The sequence below is a fragment of the Macrotis lagotis genome, chromosome 8, assembly GCF_037893015.1.
Source record: "Macrotis lagotis isolate mMagLag1 chromosome 8, bilby.v1.9.chrom.fasta, whole genome shotgun sequence".
NCBI lineage: Eukaryota > Metazoa > Chordata > Mammalia > Peramelemorphia > Peramelidae > Macrotis > Macrotis lagotis.
Window position 1 is genome coordinate 22,196,062 of NC_133665.1, and position 18,723 is coordinate 22,214,784.

Genomic DNA, 18,723 nt, shown 5'->3' on the forward strand with positions numbered 1-18,723 from the left:
CCTACACTGATAATCGAACAAACAACTAAGTTATATATAAGAAAAATAGAATACAATTGAGAGAAGAAAACACAATTTGTGAGGGACTGGGAAAGGACTCCTATAGAATGTAGAATTCAGTTGGACTTGAAAGACACCAGAGAAGCCAGGAGGAGGAGATGAGGAGAGACAGCATTCTTAAGCAAGGGAAAACAGACAGACAGAGAAAATGCTTGGAGCCAAGAGATAGAGTTGATTGAAACATGTGAATTCAATTAACATCATGGCTTAAAAAAGATCTAGGTATAGTAAGGATGATGTTGGAAGTTGGAGGAAGTAAGATAGCCTCCATAGATGATGCTATTTTTATCTGCTGCAGTGAGTAAAATAGGGGATATGTGATGCAACTCCCTTGACATCATTATTGTCTAGGCTGACATCTTGGTAGCAGTAGCTGGAAGATTTTAGAGAGGCAGTATGGCATAGTGTAAATAGCGTTGGTCTTGGGAGAAGACCTAAATTCAAATACAATCTATGACATTTCCTTACTTTGCAACTATGAGCAAATCACAGTTTTCACATCTTTATAATAGGAATAATAGTACCTCAAGGGCTTTTCTCTCAAGATTTTTATGAGGTTCAAACAAGATTGTTTAATGACTATAGTGTCATATGAAATTGTCATATGAAAACATTTTGTAAACTTCAAAACACCATTATGTGTCATTTTTAAAGATACAACATGGGGATAAGAAGCAACCTTGTCATTGGGAAAATCTGAGTTCAAGTCAAGCACTGAAACATTGGCTATACAATTCTGGGAATTTAATTTCTTAATCCTCACAAACCTCTTTAAGACAAGGGTTGGAGAGAAGTTATTGCTTTGCCTTGGTAGTGAGAATTTCCCATGGTCAAGTGATATTTAATTTGGTTAGAAGATGAGTAGGAATTAACCAGATAAAGAGATGGAAAGAGCATTCTCTGGGTATATTAATCTATCAAAAAATTGTTAATCTACCTACTTACTGAGTTCCAGGTACTAGGGATACAAAAACAAAAATGAAACTATCCTTAACCACAAGGATCAACATCTCTTTCCTCCCACAGGTCCCTTTCTAACCACTCTACCTCAAACATTCAGCATCTCTAAAGCTAAGCTTATTTTTCTCCCCTATAATCTCTTACCATCCTCTGACTTCCCTAATTCTGTCCACTGATGACCCAGTCTGCCTTACTCACAATGGTATTATTTATCTTATTGGTTCTTCTCCCTTACTTCTCCCTCCAGTCAGTTACCAAGTGCTAAAGATGTTACCTAACACAGGGGATGACATGAGGGATTGGGTGTGGAAGGGTATCACATATAGGTGAATACAAAATTTATACAAAGTAAATAAAATATAATTTTATAGGGAGGACAATAATAAGTGGGGATAGGGTGATCAAAAGTGATCTAAAATAGATAAGAATTGAAGGAAAAATATTAAGAATAAGAAATATTCCTAATCTAGAAGACCAACTGTGCAGTCCTAAAGAAGGTAAACCTATCACATAGGAGTGTTAGCAAAAAGGTTAGACTGGAATCTACAATAAAAGGAAAGAATATACAATAAGGATATATTCAAATTATGAAGATGTTTAAAAACCAGAGAGAAAGTTCATATATTATCCTAGGAGTAATCCAGGACCCCCAAGAGTTGATTAGGAAGTCATATGGTCAGAACTGTTGCTTTTAGGATGACCACTTTGGAAGTTTCATGAAGGATGAATTCAAAAAAGGAGAAACTAGCTAGAGCCAGGGAAGTCAATTGTTGGTAAAAGCATGATCTAGATTGTTGACTGTTTGAACAGAAGGAAATTAAAAGGTATGAGAGATGTTGTGGAGATAGACTGTGTTGACAATTGTTGCTCATCCTTGTTTTTGTTTTTATTTTTATTTATTTATTTATTTTTAGGTTTTTGCAAGGCAAACAGGGTTAAGTGGCTTGCCCAAGGCCACACAGCTAGGTAATTATTAAGTGTCTGAGACTGGATTTGAACCCAGGTACTCCTGACACCAAGGCCGGTGCTTTATCCACTATGCCACCTAGCTGCCCCAATCCTTCGGTTTTCAAAGAAAATCAATGAGGTTTGAACTCATGGACTCATGAACACCATGAGGGTGATAGCTTGACTTGCAAGTTGATTGGATTTAAATGAAGTAGGGTTGTGTAAAGTCATCAACCTCACTCTCTCTCTTCCAGAATACCTGAGTCCAGCGACAAAACATAAGTCAAGACAACTAGCAATGGCCTAACAGAATTGATAATACTTGGAAACTAAGTGTGTATGTGGGCTAAGGGAAAATGAGGCATTGAGGATGTCATGAAAGTTGTAAACCTAGGAGACTGGAAAGATGGTATAAACAAGATGAAGAGAAGTAGGAGGGTGAAGTATATTTTTAGAGACTGAACAGAACATCAGTTTTGGTGGAACATAAAGTGTGAAGGGGAGTGATAGGAAATAAATTTGGAAAGATAGAGAAATTGCTAAGTATACAGGGCCTTGAATGTCAACCAAAGGACAGTGGTAGGGAACCACTGAAAAATTTTAGAATAGTGGTGACAAAACTGTGTGTAAGACCTGATTAACTGGTTGGATGTGAAGTGAGGGAAAAGTAAGGGAGAAGGACCAATAAGATAAATAATACCATTGTGAATAAGGCAGATTGTGTAATTAATGGACAGAAATAGTGAAGGCAGAAGATGGCACAGTTAATAGGGAGAAAAACAAACTTAGTTTTAAATCTGCTGAATGTTTGAGGTAGAGTGGTTAGAAATGGACCTGTGGGCAGGAAAAGATGTGGGTCAAGAGATCAAAAACAAGTCAGTGTGCAGCTTCAAAATGTGAGATGAAACCATGAAAGTGCACAATATGATCTAAGTAAAATGTTTAAAGAGAGAGGAGAAGGAAGATTAAGGACAAACTCTCAGTAAACATTCATAAGAAGGATGAGAAGTCCCTAGAGGAGACAAAAAAGGAGAGAGGTTAGAGGACAAAGTAGAGAATATGATATCTACAACACCATGATAAGAAAGTCTAAAAGCAAAAGGATTATGGAAAAAGGAGTGAAGAAAAGACATATGATGTGACCATTATGTAGACATTCACCTTTGGAAGAGCAATTTCATTTTGGGAGGGAGGTGAAGAGTGTCTGGAAGCCAATTTGCAAGTTATTGAAGAGACTTTGGGTAGTGAGGAAGTGGAGGTTTCAGGTGTAAACATTTTTCCCCCAAGAAATTAAGGAGGAGTAAAGAGATGTAGAATAGTAGCTGAATAGGTTAGAAAGCTCAAGGGAAGAAGGGAAAGCTTTTTTTTTTAAAAAATACAAGCTCTAGATAGACATGAATATGTTTTAGGGAAGGAAATAGTAGAGAAAGAAACTAAAACTGCTTCAAAGTGAGGGGATGATTTTTGGAGCAAGGCATAAGGAAATGGGATCAAGGGCACAGGTAAAAGGAATAACCTTAGTGTGTAGCAGGAATATCTCCTTCCCTAGAAGGAAAAGAGAAGATGATACTGAAATTTGATTAATGGGAGTGGGCTGAGGGAGCTTACATCAGATGACTTTCAATATTCTCAGGAAAGTAGGAATCTAGGTCATTTGCTATAAGTGAGGAAGCAGGTATGAAAGATGAAAAGAAAAGAGGTTTGGAACTAGTGCTATGGGAAATGGAGCAGAGACAAAATAAAGGTAGATTTTGGTAGTTTAGTAAAAGGAAGGGCAAAATTCTTTATATAACATAATTTAATAATGGAATAAATCAGTCAACTTTCATGTTTTTCTTCTTTTTTTTTGTTTTTTAGCTTTTTTTTTTTGGCAAAGCAATGGGGTTAAGTGGCTTGCCCAAGGCCATACAGCTAGGTAATTATTAAGTGTCTGAGGCCGGATTTGAACTCAGGTACTCCTGACTCCTGGGCCAGTACTCTGTCCACTGCACCACCAAGCCGCCCCATGATTTTCTTCTTTGACACTTAGCAGCCCTGAAGTAGGAATGGAAAAATCAGATTGTGAGAATTGCTTAAAGATGAATATTTACAGATTAGGAATAATAAAAGATTAGGGATCTCAGAAAATAGTTTCTGAAACATTAGAGTGGCAGGATATATTAGGGAGGTGAGAATGGAGGTTTGTGGATCCAATGTGAGTGAGATGGACTAGGAGAATGTACAATGGGTTAAAGGAATCACCAGAGCTCAGGCTCAGGTCAAAGAATAACTAGTGTTGAGTGAAAAAAAAAATGAGACAAGTGAAAGAATAGAAGATTGTGGCCAAAAAAGTAGAATTTTAACATTTTGGATATTGGAGGTGGTTCAATTCCAAGAGAAATTATATCTAGTATGTGATCATGCCAATAGGTAGCTGAGATAGGGTGAAGAAACAATGAGTTTTAAGTCAGAGAAACAATTCAGATCTACCTTTGATTCTTAGTATTTGTGTGTCTTTGAGAAGTCACTTACCTTCTCTAATCCTGAATTTCCTCTTCTGTAAAATAAGGGAAGGCAGGATTAGATGGCCTCTGAGATAACGCCCAGCTCTAAACCCATCATCCTTGTCTATAATAAGGTAGTTGAAGTTAAGAAAGCTAAAGAATTGAGAATCATTAGAGATGGTATGGTATAACAAAGTGTAGAGGTTAGTCAGGAAGAATTGTGATTGAGTCCCATCTCCAACATTTACTATTCATATGCCTCTGGACAAGTTACTGAACTTTTGCTTCCATATCTATAAAAATGAACATAATACCTAGCATTTACTTCACAACTTTGTTGTGAGAATTAAATGAGATAATGGATATTATGGATATAATATATGTATATATGAATATATGCCTTGCCACTGGACTCTGATGACTATGGAGGAGAGAAATAAGATTGATGACTTGGCACAGCTGTCTCACTTATATCCAATTCACTTACAAGTCAAGTAATATCATTGTACACTTCAAGAACAAAGGATACACAACAGTAGGATTTGGGGAATGAGAGAAAACATGATCTCCAAAGAAGATTTATAAGGTAAGTGTCCTCTTATGGTAGAGCCAAATTTCACTTAAAATAAGGACACAAAAAGGGACATTAGCTAAAATGTTCATGGATATAGGGAAATTTGTTGATAATAAGGTGGTGATTTTAGACAGTGTTGGAAGATGCTATAAAGATGGACAAATTATATCAGAGTAGGGTTGGGGAAAGAGAGATGTATTCAGGAGAGTCTGCTTTATATCTACTGAGATGGGAAAGAGCACCAGAGTTGTTGTTAGATACCATGAATTCAAATCTCAGTTTCATTACTTATTGCATGAGTGACTTTGGGCAAATAACTTGAATTCTTTGGGTTTCCTCATCTGAATAATGAAGAGAACTAGATTCAATTTTTTTTTTAGTTTTTTTGCAAGGCACTAGGGTTAAGTGACTTGCCCAAGGTCACACAGCTAGGTAATTTTAAGTAATCTGAGGTTGAATTTGAACTGAGGTCCTCCTGACTCCAGGGCCAGTGCTCTATCCATTTTGCCACCTAGCTGCTCCTGGATTAAATGATTTTTAAAGTTCCTTTCAACTCTGAAACATTAAAACTGAAGGCAGAAAAATTGGGTAACTGGGATTGAGGAGTCAGGACAACACCACATTGAGTGTTGTGGCCATCTTTGTAGACACACTTTAACCAATGAAGAACCCTAGAATTTGAAAGAGAATTCACTTCAAGCATTACTATTTTTGTATCCCCCTCTGAAGTCTTGTTTCCAGGTATGCTGCTGCTAGTTTCACTTAATTGTGGGAATGAGTTTTCTGGTTGGAAATAGTGCAATTTTAACTTGTGTAATTTGCATTGATTTCCTTTTACATCACTACCACCATTCCCCAGGAAGTCAGATATCCAGCAGCCTCATGTGCCCAGAATAATGCTGAAACCTGAAAGGTGGTTATTGTTGTTGTTTTCTTTAACAGCACCTCTGTTGGCAAAGAAACAGTCCCTGAGCAGCCAATGGAAATGCAAACAGCTGAGAGGATGTGAAAAGTCATTCCCACTACTCTTATGCTATGATTGGCCAGTCAATAGACCATTAGGAAAGGAATGCTTTCATTTCTTTCATTTGCCAGGCTATGGCTATTAAAGTGTCAGCTGTTCAGTGTGGAAAGGTAGGGAAAGCCACCGAATACAGATATAAGAAAGAGGAAAAGAGTGATAAGAAGAAAAAAAGCAAATAGCAGAGGTAGAAATGACAAGGGAATATTGCAAAGAGTGTAAGTAATAGATGCTCATTAATAGAGAAGAAAGCTACCTTCAAAAAAAGACAAAAACATTGAATAGTTCCAGGATCTGATGGGGGAAGGGAGACTGGGAATGAACAAATATACTGAGCCACTTAAAGGTGCCCCTAAGGACATGTCTATGTCATATATTAGCTTCATATCTATTCTCTTATGTGTTTTTGAAGAGAGGAGATAAATTTGAAACAACCAATAGGAATGTAGGGGGAAGTTGTAATGGAAGAACAAAATCAATCCTATTTACTTTAATTATATAAGACATGGCTGTGTTTACATAGTACTATACCGAAACTCTGCCCCTCTCCCCCACCCTAAAGTAGCACAGATCATCAGTCTCTGGAGACACTCATCTTGCTGCCCTGATAAGGTAAGTCATAATGCAATGTTATATTTTACAAGCACCTTAAGAGGCAGCCTTGGTATCGTAAATAAAGTGCTGGACAGTTTTAAAAAATCTGAATGCTTCCACCCATTTTCATCAGTCTGAAAATTTTCACTGTTAGATGAGTCACTGATTTGCATTGGTGGAGAAATTCAATGTCCATGGAATGACAATTGAAAAAAATACAAGGAAAAGAAAGTCATTTATAGATTCCATTTTATTTTTATTTTTTTCTTTTTGCAAGGTAATGGGGTTAAGTGGCTTACCCAAAGTCACACAGTTAGGTAATTATTAAGTATCTGAGATCAGATTTGAACTCAGGACCTCCTGGTGCTCTATTCACTGTGCCATCTAGCTGCCCTTATAAATTCCATTTTAAAAAAAGATTGGGTTAAAGATCTTATTGCCCCTCTTTTATGTTAATTGTAAAGGCAAAATATTTTACAAGCAAATGCATTTGACTAAGATGTGTGCACAGGTAATATTGGCTTTGCTATTTCAGAATGGAAATGTGACATAAGAGAATTAGAAAGACAGTTAATTAAAAAAAAATTAAGTCCAAGCTACAGTGGACAAATGATCAAAGAATACAATCAGAAATTTTTCTATAGAAGAAACAGATATTGTTAAAAAATTATTTGAGAAATATTCAGTCTTAGAGATGCAACCACAGAGAAGCAAATTAAAACAACTTTGATATATTACCTTACTCCCATCACTCTAAAAAAATTAAATATCAACTGTTCCCCTTTAAGAATTTCTATACTTTTCTATGGAATGGATCCAGTCTTGGGGCTGATAGGGTTAGTTTTTTCTTTTGCTCTTTGTTCCCATATGGATTTTTAAAAAAAGTTTATTTCTGTATTTTGTTTTTACATTACATTTTTAGGTTCCTGCCACTCTGAGGTGTCTCTCGCATCAAAGTAAAACCCTTTAGCAAAACCAAAAATAGTCACTGACCTGTAAGTGCATGCAACATTACACATTTATATTACTTCCCTACCTTAATTTTTTTTTAATGAACAGAAATTTATTTTCATTCCTTCACAACCCCATCCCACTGGGAAAAAAGACAGACATTCCTTGTAACAAATATTCATAGTTAAACAAAACCAATTTTCTCATTAGCTATATTCAATATTATGTTTGTGTATGTGTGTATGTGTGTATGTATGTATAATTTTGTATCTTAAATTGGGGTCTGCAACAATTTCAGCCTGCCATTTTTTTTATGCTAGGGACTGAAAATTGATTTTTACAACCTAAAATACAATAAAACTTTACTTTAAACTATAAAAATTTCTTAACTTTCAGGCTGCATAAAAACATAGGCCAGAAGGATCTGGCCCATGATATGAAGCTTGTCAACCCTGAGCTAAATGTATTGCCTCTCTGTCAGGAGATAGATAGTATGTTTAATCATCTTTTTTTTCCTGGAATCATCCTCTTTCCAGTGTTGTTGTTATTGTATAAATTGTTCTCTTGGTTCTCATTTCATTCTTCGCCAATTTATAAAAGTTTCTAAAATTGTTCATTTTTTATCACATTATGTTATAGTATAAATTTTTCTGTATGTTCTTACCTGTGCATCAGTTTATAATTTTTTTGATGTCTCTTTAAAATCATCTATTTTTTCATTTCTTATACTGCAATAGTATTCCACAACTTATTCAGTCATTCTTTGATTGCTGAGTATCTTTTTAATTTCCAGTTGGGTTTTTTTTTGCCACTATAAAAAGAATTTCTATAAATCTTTTTTTTGCACAAAGGACCGTTTTCTATTCTTTGATCTATGAAGCATAGACTTAAGTGATATAACTGGATCAGGTGGCAATTCTTAGGCTGTTTATCAGTTGAGGAATAGCTCTTTTTCTTATAATTTTTGAATCAGTTCATTTCTTTATCTTAGAAGAAAGAACTTTATCAGAGAAATTTGTTACAAAGATTTTTCCTTTCAATTTAATTTTATTGAATTTGTTTGTATAAAGCTTTTAAAATTTTATGTAATCAAATTTCTTTTATCTCCTCTATCCCTTATTTGGTTATCAGCTTTTATTCTAGTCATTGATATAACAAGTACTTCTTCCTTGTTTCACTAATTAATTTTTTTATTATGTCAACTTTATGTCTATGTATACATGAATGGTAGAGTAGGGGGTATGGTAAGTTTTGACAAGAGCACAGAATTCTAACTCTCTTCCATTATATTTGATTGTTTTCCACTCGAAAACAATTTATTTATAAGGACCAAGTTGGAGGGAGAGAATCAGAGGCAGTTAATCAGCGAGTGACCTGGTCTACCATCCTCCTTATTGAGGGATGATTGCAAAAGTTTGCTAACCTTGCTTACCTGGATTAAATGAAGTCTGCTAAATTAATTATTATGGGAACTAAATGACTCAGTCGATAAAGGAGTCAGAAAGACTCATCTTCATGATTTTAAATCTGGCTTCATCTGTGTGACACTGGGCAAGTCATTAAACCATGTATGCCTCAGTTTCCTCATCTGTAAAATGAATTAGAGAAAGGAATGGCAAACTACTCCAGTTTCTATGCCAAGAAAGCCCCGTGGGACTTAACTGAAACTAGTTGATAAGTGAGTCAATCAGTGGTCAAACATGAAGTCACTTCTAGCAATAGAATCTCTCATGTAGGTGTTGGATGATGCTTTCAGTATTGCTATGGCTTTAAAGATTTAATTTGGAATTCTGTCCAAAGTCAACTCTCCAGAAGAGTACAGAGAAAATCTTGCCCTGGTGCAATGTTTCTTTTCTTCTTGAAGGTAATGAATTTGTTGGCTTTGGAGTGAGTAGCATCTTAGCACATATTCTTACAGCAGTGAGGAATGTGCTTTTCTCCCTCATAAACATTCTGAGGCAGACAAAAGAGGGAGTACAGACTGACAGGGAGCCAGCTGCCTGTGGTCCTTTGTTAATAAAACAGAAATCCTGGATAAAGTTTTGAATAGTGCTGACAAGTCAGAGGACATTGATGATAGCAGCAAAGAATAAAAGGAGATTTTTCTTGAGGATGAGGAACTCACTTGGGAGAAAGTTGATTTGGCCTTTGATTCAATAATTAATTTTGCAGAAAGGCATCCGTGTTATGCTACTCAGAAGGTCGTGCAGCTGTACAACCTTTGCTTAATCTTCATGAGAAAGATGCAAATGACCAACAACCAACAGACGTCAGGGGCTTTTTCAAGAAAGAAGGCTTCCCAAGTGTTCTGGGGTCATTACCCATGAAGCCCTATGATCCATACCATCTGCTTTGAGAGTTATTGGCTAAGACATAGAATTGTAGAATTTGAACTGAAAGATCCCTTTCATTTTAGATGTGGAGAATCTGAAGCCCAAGAGGTTTCCCCTAAATCATAGAACTGATCAGAAGCTGACCAAAAAGCAGAATAGGTTTCCAGTTTAGTATTCTTCCCATTCTACTACCCTCTCCCTAAATACTGGTATTTCTGATGATGATTCTGAATCAAGAAAAGAAGAGGTACAATTACATTTGGCAAACTCTACTTAAGAAGGCAAGGAAGTATGTAATTATTTTAGAAAATTTTCAATAAAAATTCATGTTTTTTTTTAAAGGGTTAGTTAATGACTTTTTAAAAGAATTAAGCTTTACAATGTAAAGACCAACAGACTGCTTTCTGTGGTGGGGAGGGCATCAAGATTAGGGAGAACATTGTAAAATTCAAAATAAATAAATTAAATTAAAAAGAATTAAGTTTTAATCACCTGGAAAACTCACTTATCCATAAGTGAATTCACTTATCCCTGTTTATGAATTTCTTGGGATTTTAAAGATGAAAGTAGTTCTCAAGATAATCTTATCCAACTCCTTTGTTTTACAGTGAGTAAAATGAGGCCAGAGGAGTTGACTTGTCCAAAGTCACAGGCAAAAGTACCAGAACCATATTCAAAACTAGGTCCTCTTTTTTTTTAGGTTTTTTTTTTTTTTTTTGCAAGGCAAATGGGGTTAAGTGGCTTGCCCAAGGTTACACAGATAGGTAATTATTAAGTGTCTGAGACTGGATTTGAACTAAGGTACTCCTGACTCCAAGACCAGTGCTTTATCCACTACGCCACCTAGCTGCCTCCTAAAACTAAGTCCTCTTAATTCAATTCCAGTGAAATATATCAAATGGTTCTTTAAGATCTATAAAGTTTCATATTTAAAAGGATCTTTTTGCCACTTCAATAATGTGCCCATTTTCAGAACAAGTTCATGTATATCTGACTGAGCTAGGTAACCTGTAACCCACAAAAGAACTCATTCTTATTAAGATTAAAATACTGAATTCTAGGACCTCTAGAATTCCATTACTAGTATGCAATGACAGGAGAAAGAAAAGTGTGAAACTTCTATCTTTCCTTGGTATAAGGAACAAATTTACCTCCATATCCCAGAGAGAGAAAAATAGCAGGTTAGCTACTGGTTTAGGGAAGGGAGGATCCTTTAATCAGTTTTTTAGCAGCAGTGCTAATTTGAACCTTCAAATTCAACAAAGTAATCTGTTCCAGTTCTCATACTTGATGGAGAATTGTTTTCTTGTGTTTGCAACCTGAATATTTGTACTATTTCATACCCACAGGGGCTATGAATTGCTCTACATTTATCTCTGACTTTAGTTTTCTACTTGCTTTAGTAGAAATTTAGCTTAACCATGTTTCCTGAGAGGAGTGAGGAATAATGCACAAAAATACCTGTTTCAAGTGAAATTGAGGATCAAATTTTAATTGAACTTGACAGCCATTGTTTGACCAGTTCTGACCATCAGACATTCTGGTTTCTATGAGCTTTGTGAAATAGATTTATACTAAAGAACCTAGGGCTGGATGGCTAAATGTTTGCAACAAACCAACAGGTAAATCTGTGGCTAATTTGGCTCTTCTATGAACAGAATGTATATATTTGGAAAACTTTTCATACCTTGATGCCCATGGTAGTATCCCTTTTGGAAACAAACTGAGTATCTAAAGGAATTTGCTGATGACTTCTAGAGAGCAAGAATTATGAAGCTGGTAACACACTCCCAACCTTTGGAGGGACTTGTCTGTGTTCTGAAAGAAATGAAAGCTTAAAAAATTCATTAATGTATTGGTCTATTATATTTATTTATAAGGATATCTCTAACAGATCAAATATTTGATTTCATTTTAAATTATTTTTTAAAAGGGAATCTTTGAAATAGTAAATAACTATTAACAAAAATTTTCCATAAATTAAGAGATGGCTAAAAAAGTGTTATATCAATGTAATGGAATATTATGCCATAAGAGACAATGTATATGAAGAATTTGGGGAAGCATGGGAAGATTCATGTAAGTTTATACAAAATGAAGTAAATAGAACCTTGAAAATAATATACATGATTACAACAATGTAAATAATAAAAACAACAAGACAGAATGTAATATATGATTTTGTTATCAAACTTGACTCTGAAGAAGAAATAGGGAAAAAAGGTACCTCCCCTTCCCTTCTTCAAAGATGTAGGTGGATGGGAAGAGATAAGAGAGACAGTGAACATAAAGTGTTGCATATATTGCCAGATTCTGTTGATGTATAGGTTAACTTTATTCAACTGTCCTTCTTATAAAAGGATGGATTTTTTTTTTAATTAAGGAATAGAGTTAATAGACATAAGAACTGAAGAGGATTTTGTAGGTTTCTCAGAGATCATCTGGATAGCATCAGAGAGGCAAGAGGCACTAGATTTGGAGTCAGAAGACTTGAGTTTGAATCTTGGTTCTGATACTTGCTTATCTCTGTGATATTCAACAAGAGCCTACACTTTTCTGGGCCTCATTTGACTAATCTATAAATTGAAGAGTTTAAAGTAGATGATCCCCCTTCTTGCTTTACTTTCTACAAACATCAGATGAAGAAACTGTGAAGTCTAGAGAGTGAAGATATCTTACAGTCTCCTGCCTTGTCCTGGCAGTTCCTCCCTGTTATCTTTTTTTTTAAAGTTATATCATGTAGCTTATAGACCTCAATTATTTAACAAATACCAATTCCTCAAATTTTAGCAAATTCTAGTTATTTTCTTTTCTCCTTCATTTTAGTCCTCCTTTCAGAATTATGAAGTCATTTTTGCTTGTACCTTTTTTCCCCATTGTTCTCTTCCCTCTTAATCCTCCTCCCCCATCCTTATTGGTCTCCTAATCAAATGTATATGTGTCCTTATCTGTATTTGGTATCCTTATCTGATGTATTTCTACACCAGTGTGTCTGTCTCTCTCTCTCTCTCTCTCTCTCTCTCTCTCTCTCTCTCTCCACGTGTGTTAGATAAAGTGAAGTCTGCTTGATACTTGCTTCCTCTGGCTTCTCCCTCCATAGTCTTTTCATGAATTTTAATTATAAGAAATAGCACCTTCTTTTTCCTTTTCCTCTTCTCTCACTCTCATCTACTATATTCCTTTTATTTACCCATCTCTTTCTCCTTTTCCAATCATCAGAGTAGAACTAATTCCTCTAATTCCTTTGTTTTCCGTTTTAACTCCCTTGATATCTGTGAAAACATTCATGTTCCAAAGGGATGCTTATTTCCTCTCCCACTGAATCATCAGTACCTTCTTCATTCAAGTACTTCCTAATTCAAAGAGAGCTACCTTTCTAGTATTATCTGCACTTTTATATTTGTATTTTAAAGTGACTCTTTAGCTTTGGGCTTCTCATTAACACATTAATCTTCTATCCCATTTAAGATCCATTTTTCTCCCTGTAAGATAATATTTAGCTTTGAGGAGGAAATTATTCTTAATTGCACAATTATATCTTTTGCCTTTTAGATTTTATTAGAAGCTGTCAAGTATTGTGTGTTGTGCTTTTTGACAATTCATTTTTTACCTGAATATTTGCTTTGTTTTCCTCTTCTTTGAAGTAGGAGTTCTGGTTGAACTTTAGTTTTGACATTACTGGGACTTTTCATTTTGGGGTTTACTTTAAGGAAATGATCAGTGGATTTGCCCTCCACCTTCATTATGTTTTCTGATTCTAATAGATTTTGGCAGTTTTCATTTTTATTTTTTGAAATAAAATATCCAGGAATTTTTTTAGATCATAGTTTAAAGGGAGTACAATGATTCTTAGATATCTCTCTTTGATCTATTCTCCAGGTCAGTTGTTCTGATCATCAGATAACTTCACGTTCTTCTTTTTTTTTAAAAATCTTTTTTTTTGTTCTATTTCTTCATGTCATATAGAGTTAAGAATTTCTGTTTAGTTTTTGTTCTAATTTTCCAAGAAGTACCTTATTTGAGTAAAGCTTACTACTTTCTTTTCTAAGCTATTTATTCTGCTAATTCTTTCCTCAAATTTTATTTCATTTCTTGCTTCTTTTCTTCCAGGTATTCATATAGTACTTTTTTTAGGCTTTTGTAAGGCAAATGGGCTTAAGTGGCTTGCCCAAGACCACACAGCAAGGTAATTATTAAGTGTCTGAGGCTGGATTTGAACTCAGGTACTCCTGATTCCACGGCCTGTGCTCTATCCACTGTGCTACCTAGCTGCCCCCCATATAGTCCTTTTGTGAAATAATTATTTTTTCTTTTGAGTCTCTGAGTTTGTTATTCTGCTTTCAAAATAACTTATAGAGTTACTCTCCTTTTTGACAATTTCTGTATCTACAATTGTTTTATATGCTAATTGGTTTTTCTTTTGACTTATACATACCTTCAACTTTAGTTCCTGAATTGGCACTGAAATTGCTAGTGACCCCACTTTTTATTGCCTTTGGGTTTTTAGCCAAAAAATGGCAGTCCTTTGGTACAAGTATATATAATATTTTTCACATTGATTTTCTTGATCCTTAATTTAGTATGAATTTCAGGTTTTTTTAATTAGAGTGATCAGCCCTGCTTGGACTTGTCCTAGGTCTCCTGCATTTCTTTGCTAACTTCTACATGCCATGGAGTCTCAATCTTTGAGGTGCAGAGTACTGGATCTTCAGAGAAAGTGCTAGGGATTTGGATGCCTGGGCTACTCTTATCTGAGTGTTGCTCCATTGCATTGGTCAGTACTACTCCCTTAAGGTTCCTGCTTTGAATTTTTGAGAGCCCTAGGAATTTCTTACTACTTTGGGACTTTCTGGAGAAGCCCTCCACTCTTTCTGTCTCTAAATACAAAACACTGCTGTATTTTCATGTCTCTCCTTTCTCTGGTTGCACTGGGAAGCTATCAACTTAATTGCCTATGATGGTGCTGGCTTTGCTAGGGATCTATTTCCCATTGCCCTTGAACTTCTAGCTAATGTTTTGTGCAGTTCTGAAGTAGAAGTCATTTACTATGTTTTCTCATTGATTTTCTTGATCTTTATTTGACCTAGTATGAATTTTAGGTTTTTTTTTCCCTGGAATAATATATGAAAGCTGGGTAGTCTGTCTCCTTTCAGAAAGCTGCCTGGGTTGGAAGTCTGGACTGTGACTGGACACAGTCTGGACTGTGATTTCATTAGCATAAGGCACTCTTGTGAGGAAGCTGTTTCCTAACTGTTTACATTTCTATAATGGAAGTATTTTGTCTCCAGAGTAGTTCTTTGCATTATACCAATCTACCTCCAGAAATAGAGGTTTCTTGTACTCACCTCTACCTCTCAGGCTAAGGTCTTTTGAATCTTTGAAGTTTAGAGTATTGTATCTTCAGACAGAGGACTAAGGACAATGTAGGAGTTTCTGAAAACATCATCAGGAATGGGATACTCATCAAACCTAGGAGTTCTGTGACTTGGCAGCTATCAGATAAATGGCTGCCTCTTTTAAGAAAGAGGCAAACATTAAAAATACATCAAACTGCTGTTAAGAGCTTGCTGATTCAAGACATTCCAATCAAACATATGGTTACATAAGATCCAGATCAAGCAAAACTCCACAAAACATTCTTAAAGTCACAGGTTTGGAGATGAAAGATTTAGAGGACATCTATTTTAACCCCTTCCTTTTACTGATGAGAAAACTGTGGCTCAGAAAGATTGAGTAGGTCATTTGCTCATAGTCACCTACTTTAGGAAATGATTAAGGCAGAACCTGAACCCAGGTTTTCCCAACGCCAGGTCTGATATTCTATTATTTCATTTGATTTCACTAAGTTTCCTCAGTTCATAGAAACAGCAGTTTTTTTCTCCAGCAATTTTCTTAACAAAAAAAGTGCTGTCCATTGTTGCACCCTGGATTTGTACCCTGATGATGTGGTTCCCCAAATGCCTCCTCCAAAGCCTTATGTTCCTGGTTACTTTTCTGCCAACAGCATGTAATCTTTTGTATTATAATTATTTGTCTATTTTTGAAGCTAATGAATACTAGAAGTATATTGTATCTAAATTGTGCATTTCCACCTTACCCCCCCAGCTCCTATCAGAATATTCTTCTCAAACATTTTTATATAAAAAATGAATAATATTATTCATTTAGAGGAAGGGTTTTACTATATTCCTTATAGCCTAACCTTGCTTTTTCTGTTCTATAGACATCCTGTTGTCTGCCTCCTTCCCCACTATCTCTCCCATCCACATCCCCCAAACAGTAATGTTTTACTTGGATATAATTGACATTCTGGTGGGGCCCCTCCTCTAAGTCACTCCCTGCCATTGCAGGGAGTAGCTAAACAGTAGTAGCTAAACAGGTTCCTTTTGTCTAAATGTAAGCAGCTGTTTTCCCTTCTATGCTAAAAATAATGGATCAATAAGTCACTCTGTTAAAAACACATCTCCAGAGAGGTGTTTTGCACCTCTGAAAGTGAAATCAAAATTGTCATGAGGTGACAAAGGGTGAAGACAAAGGGTGGCCCTCCAGGAGAAAACTCTTCCTTCATCTCTGCAAGCACAAGCTAGCAATATGACTCTAGAGACCATGACATTTAATCCTGAAAGAGAAGACACATTTCAGAAACTTGTAAAATCCATAACTGGGTTTGGGTAAATAGAAGATGAACTGACTGATAGTGTTAACTTATATTATCTGAACTAAATTTAGGTCAATTTTCTATGGAAATTTCTGTAATTTCATTGTACTTGTTTGAACATAGTTAATTAGAGGTCAAAAACTCTCTAATCATCTGTATTCTGTGGATAAGATTTTAAATAATAGACCTTTGGCGCTTGATTATGTATGCCAAACACTTGGAATGGGTTAACATGGATAGTAAATATAGCAGAGAGGACGGAGGAGCCATAAACTCAGCCCAGCCCTCTATTTTTCTTGCTCAGGGAACCTTGACGCAGGTGTTCAGATGGATCATATCTTTGCACTTGAGATAATTGCCCTCCCCCACCCCTTTCCAACCAGCCCAATCAACAAGAGAAGGACTCTTCACTCTGCTAGTCATACTAGAGGAGCCAAAGGCTGCCACCGTGAAGAATGGGGTCTGCTTACAGGCCATTGAGAAATGCTTTATCATATACCATCCCCAGTATTTATTTCTGCAATGTTTAGTTTTCCTGCAATGCTAGTACTTTATTTAAAAAATCATGCTGGCAATTTCTTCCTTAGGCTTAGAGTCTATTTACATGGTCGTTCTTTGTGTCTAGAGATGTGCTATACTAATAAGCAATATTTTTCTATAATCTAAAGGTGTTCCTTTAATGTCTCTTTTGGGGTAAAGAGGGATCTCAAAAATTAAACCAAGGGAGCATGTGTCCTGACAGCTCTTACTGAACTGGAAAGTTTTGAGATTGGATCCAGAGTTCTGAGTCTGACCCAGAGATGTGTTAAAAAATGTTTAGCAACTAATTATTCCCCAAAATGTGCTCACCGTATACTTTTTTTAGTATTTTATTTTTCTCCAGATACATGTGAAAACAATTTTGTACCTACATTTTCAAAACTTTGAGTTCCAAATTCTCTCTCTTCCCCCCACTCTCCCACTCATTGAGAAGGCAAGCAATTTAACATGTCACCACACTCTTTTAAATTTAATTATTATTATTAATGTTTTTCTCTATTACTTTCTTAAGTACAGATAATTTAAAAAATGATAAATCAAGCTCTGATTTGTGTTATTTGCTTATTTAAGTGGTGTAAAATAAAATGCTCATGCTAAGAATGTAATGATTGACTTTCACAAGTCAACTTTAATGTATCCCATAATCAAGGAACTAACCTAGTAAAATTCAAGGAGAATCATCATCCATGACCAGGAAGTTGTATATCAAGTGATAAATTTGGGGGGTCCAAGCAACCTCCAAAAATCTGTCAAGGGGGAAAGGGGTTATAATATGTACTAATGGAATGATAGATACACCTACAAAATTATAGTTCTTTGTTTTATTGGAAACAATTCTTTCAGACAGTATTGGTTAATCTATCAAATATTATTTATTGCTCTCTTACCCCTACCCAGCACTGCACTAGACAAATGGAATAGCTGAATATTTAATAAGGGCTGGATAAATATTTGTTGACTGGCCCATGAGCAGGAGGGTAGGCAATGGAAATTTTGAAGACTGTGAAAATATGAGAAAGAAGTGATTATTTTTAACTTAGCAAGCCTTCTTAGTCAATCAACAAGAATCTGCTGAACTGTTAAGAACAGTCCCACATGCTGTGAGTGAGAGTTGTAATAGGTCAATGTTCCCTCGATTATAAAATGAGGGGGTTGGTCTAGATGGTCTCTCAAGAAGCTTCCACTCCTAAAATACTAAAAGACTTGTAAACACAAATCTTTTTTTTTTTTTTAGGTTTTTGCAAGGCAAAATGGGGTTAAGTGACTTCCCCAAGGCCACACAGCTAGGCAATTATTAAGTGTCTGAGGCTGGATGTGAACTCAGAGCTGTGTTCTATCCACTGTGCTACCTAACTGCCCCAACAAGAGGAGGTAAGATTTTGGACTTTCCAAGACCCACATTGCCTCTCAAAAGGAGTATAAGACATGATCCCTCTCTTTGAGTAGCTTATACATTTTTGTTGGAGAGATTTTTTTGCTTTTTCTTTTACCTTTTTTTAAAAATTTTTTTACAGAAGAAATGAGAAACCTGTGTGGGCTGGAATAGTTAGCTGGAGAAGGTTTTCTGGGTGCTAATTTAGAATCACAGAACTAGAGAATCA

At 35.7% G+C, this 18,723-nt stretch overlaps 1 long non-coding RNA gene across 1 annotated transcript in view; it reads left to right on the plus strand.

Annotated features, from left to right (window-relative positions):
- The first annotated feature begins 6,141 nt into the window (after positions 1-6,141).
- Positions 6,142-18,723, plus strand: part of LOC141495319 (uncharacterized) — a 29,918-nt gene continuing 17,336 nt past the window's right edge. Inside the window, exons 1-2 of the long non-coding RNA XR_012470730.1 lie at positions 6,142-6,658; positions 18,357-18,493. This is a non-coding gene — a long non-coding RNA (uncharacterized LOC141495319). The remainder of the gene's footprint in view (positions 6,659-18,356; positions 18,494-18,723) is intronic.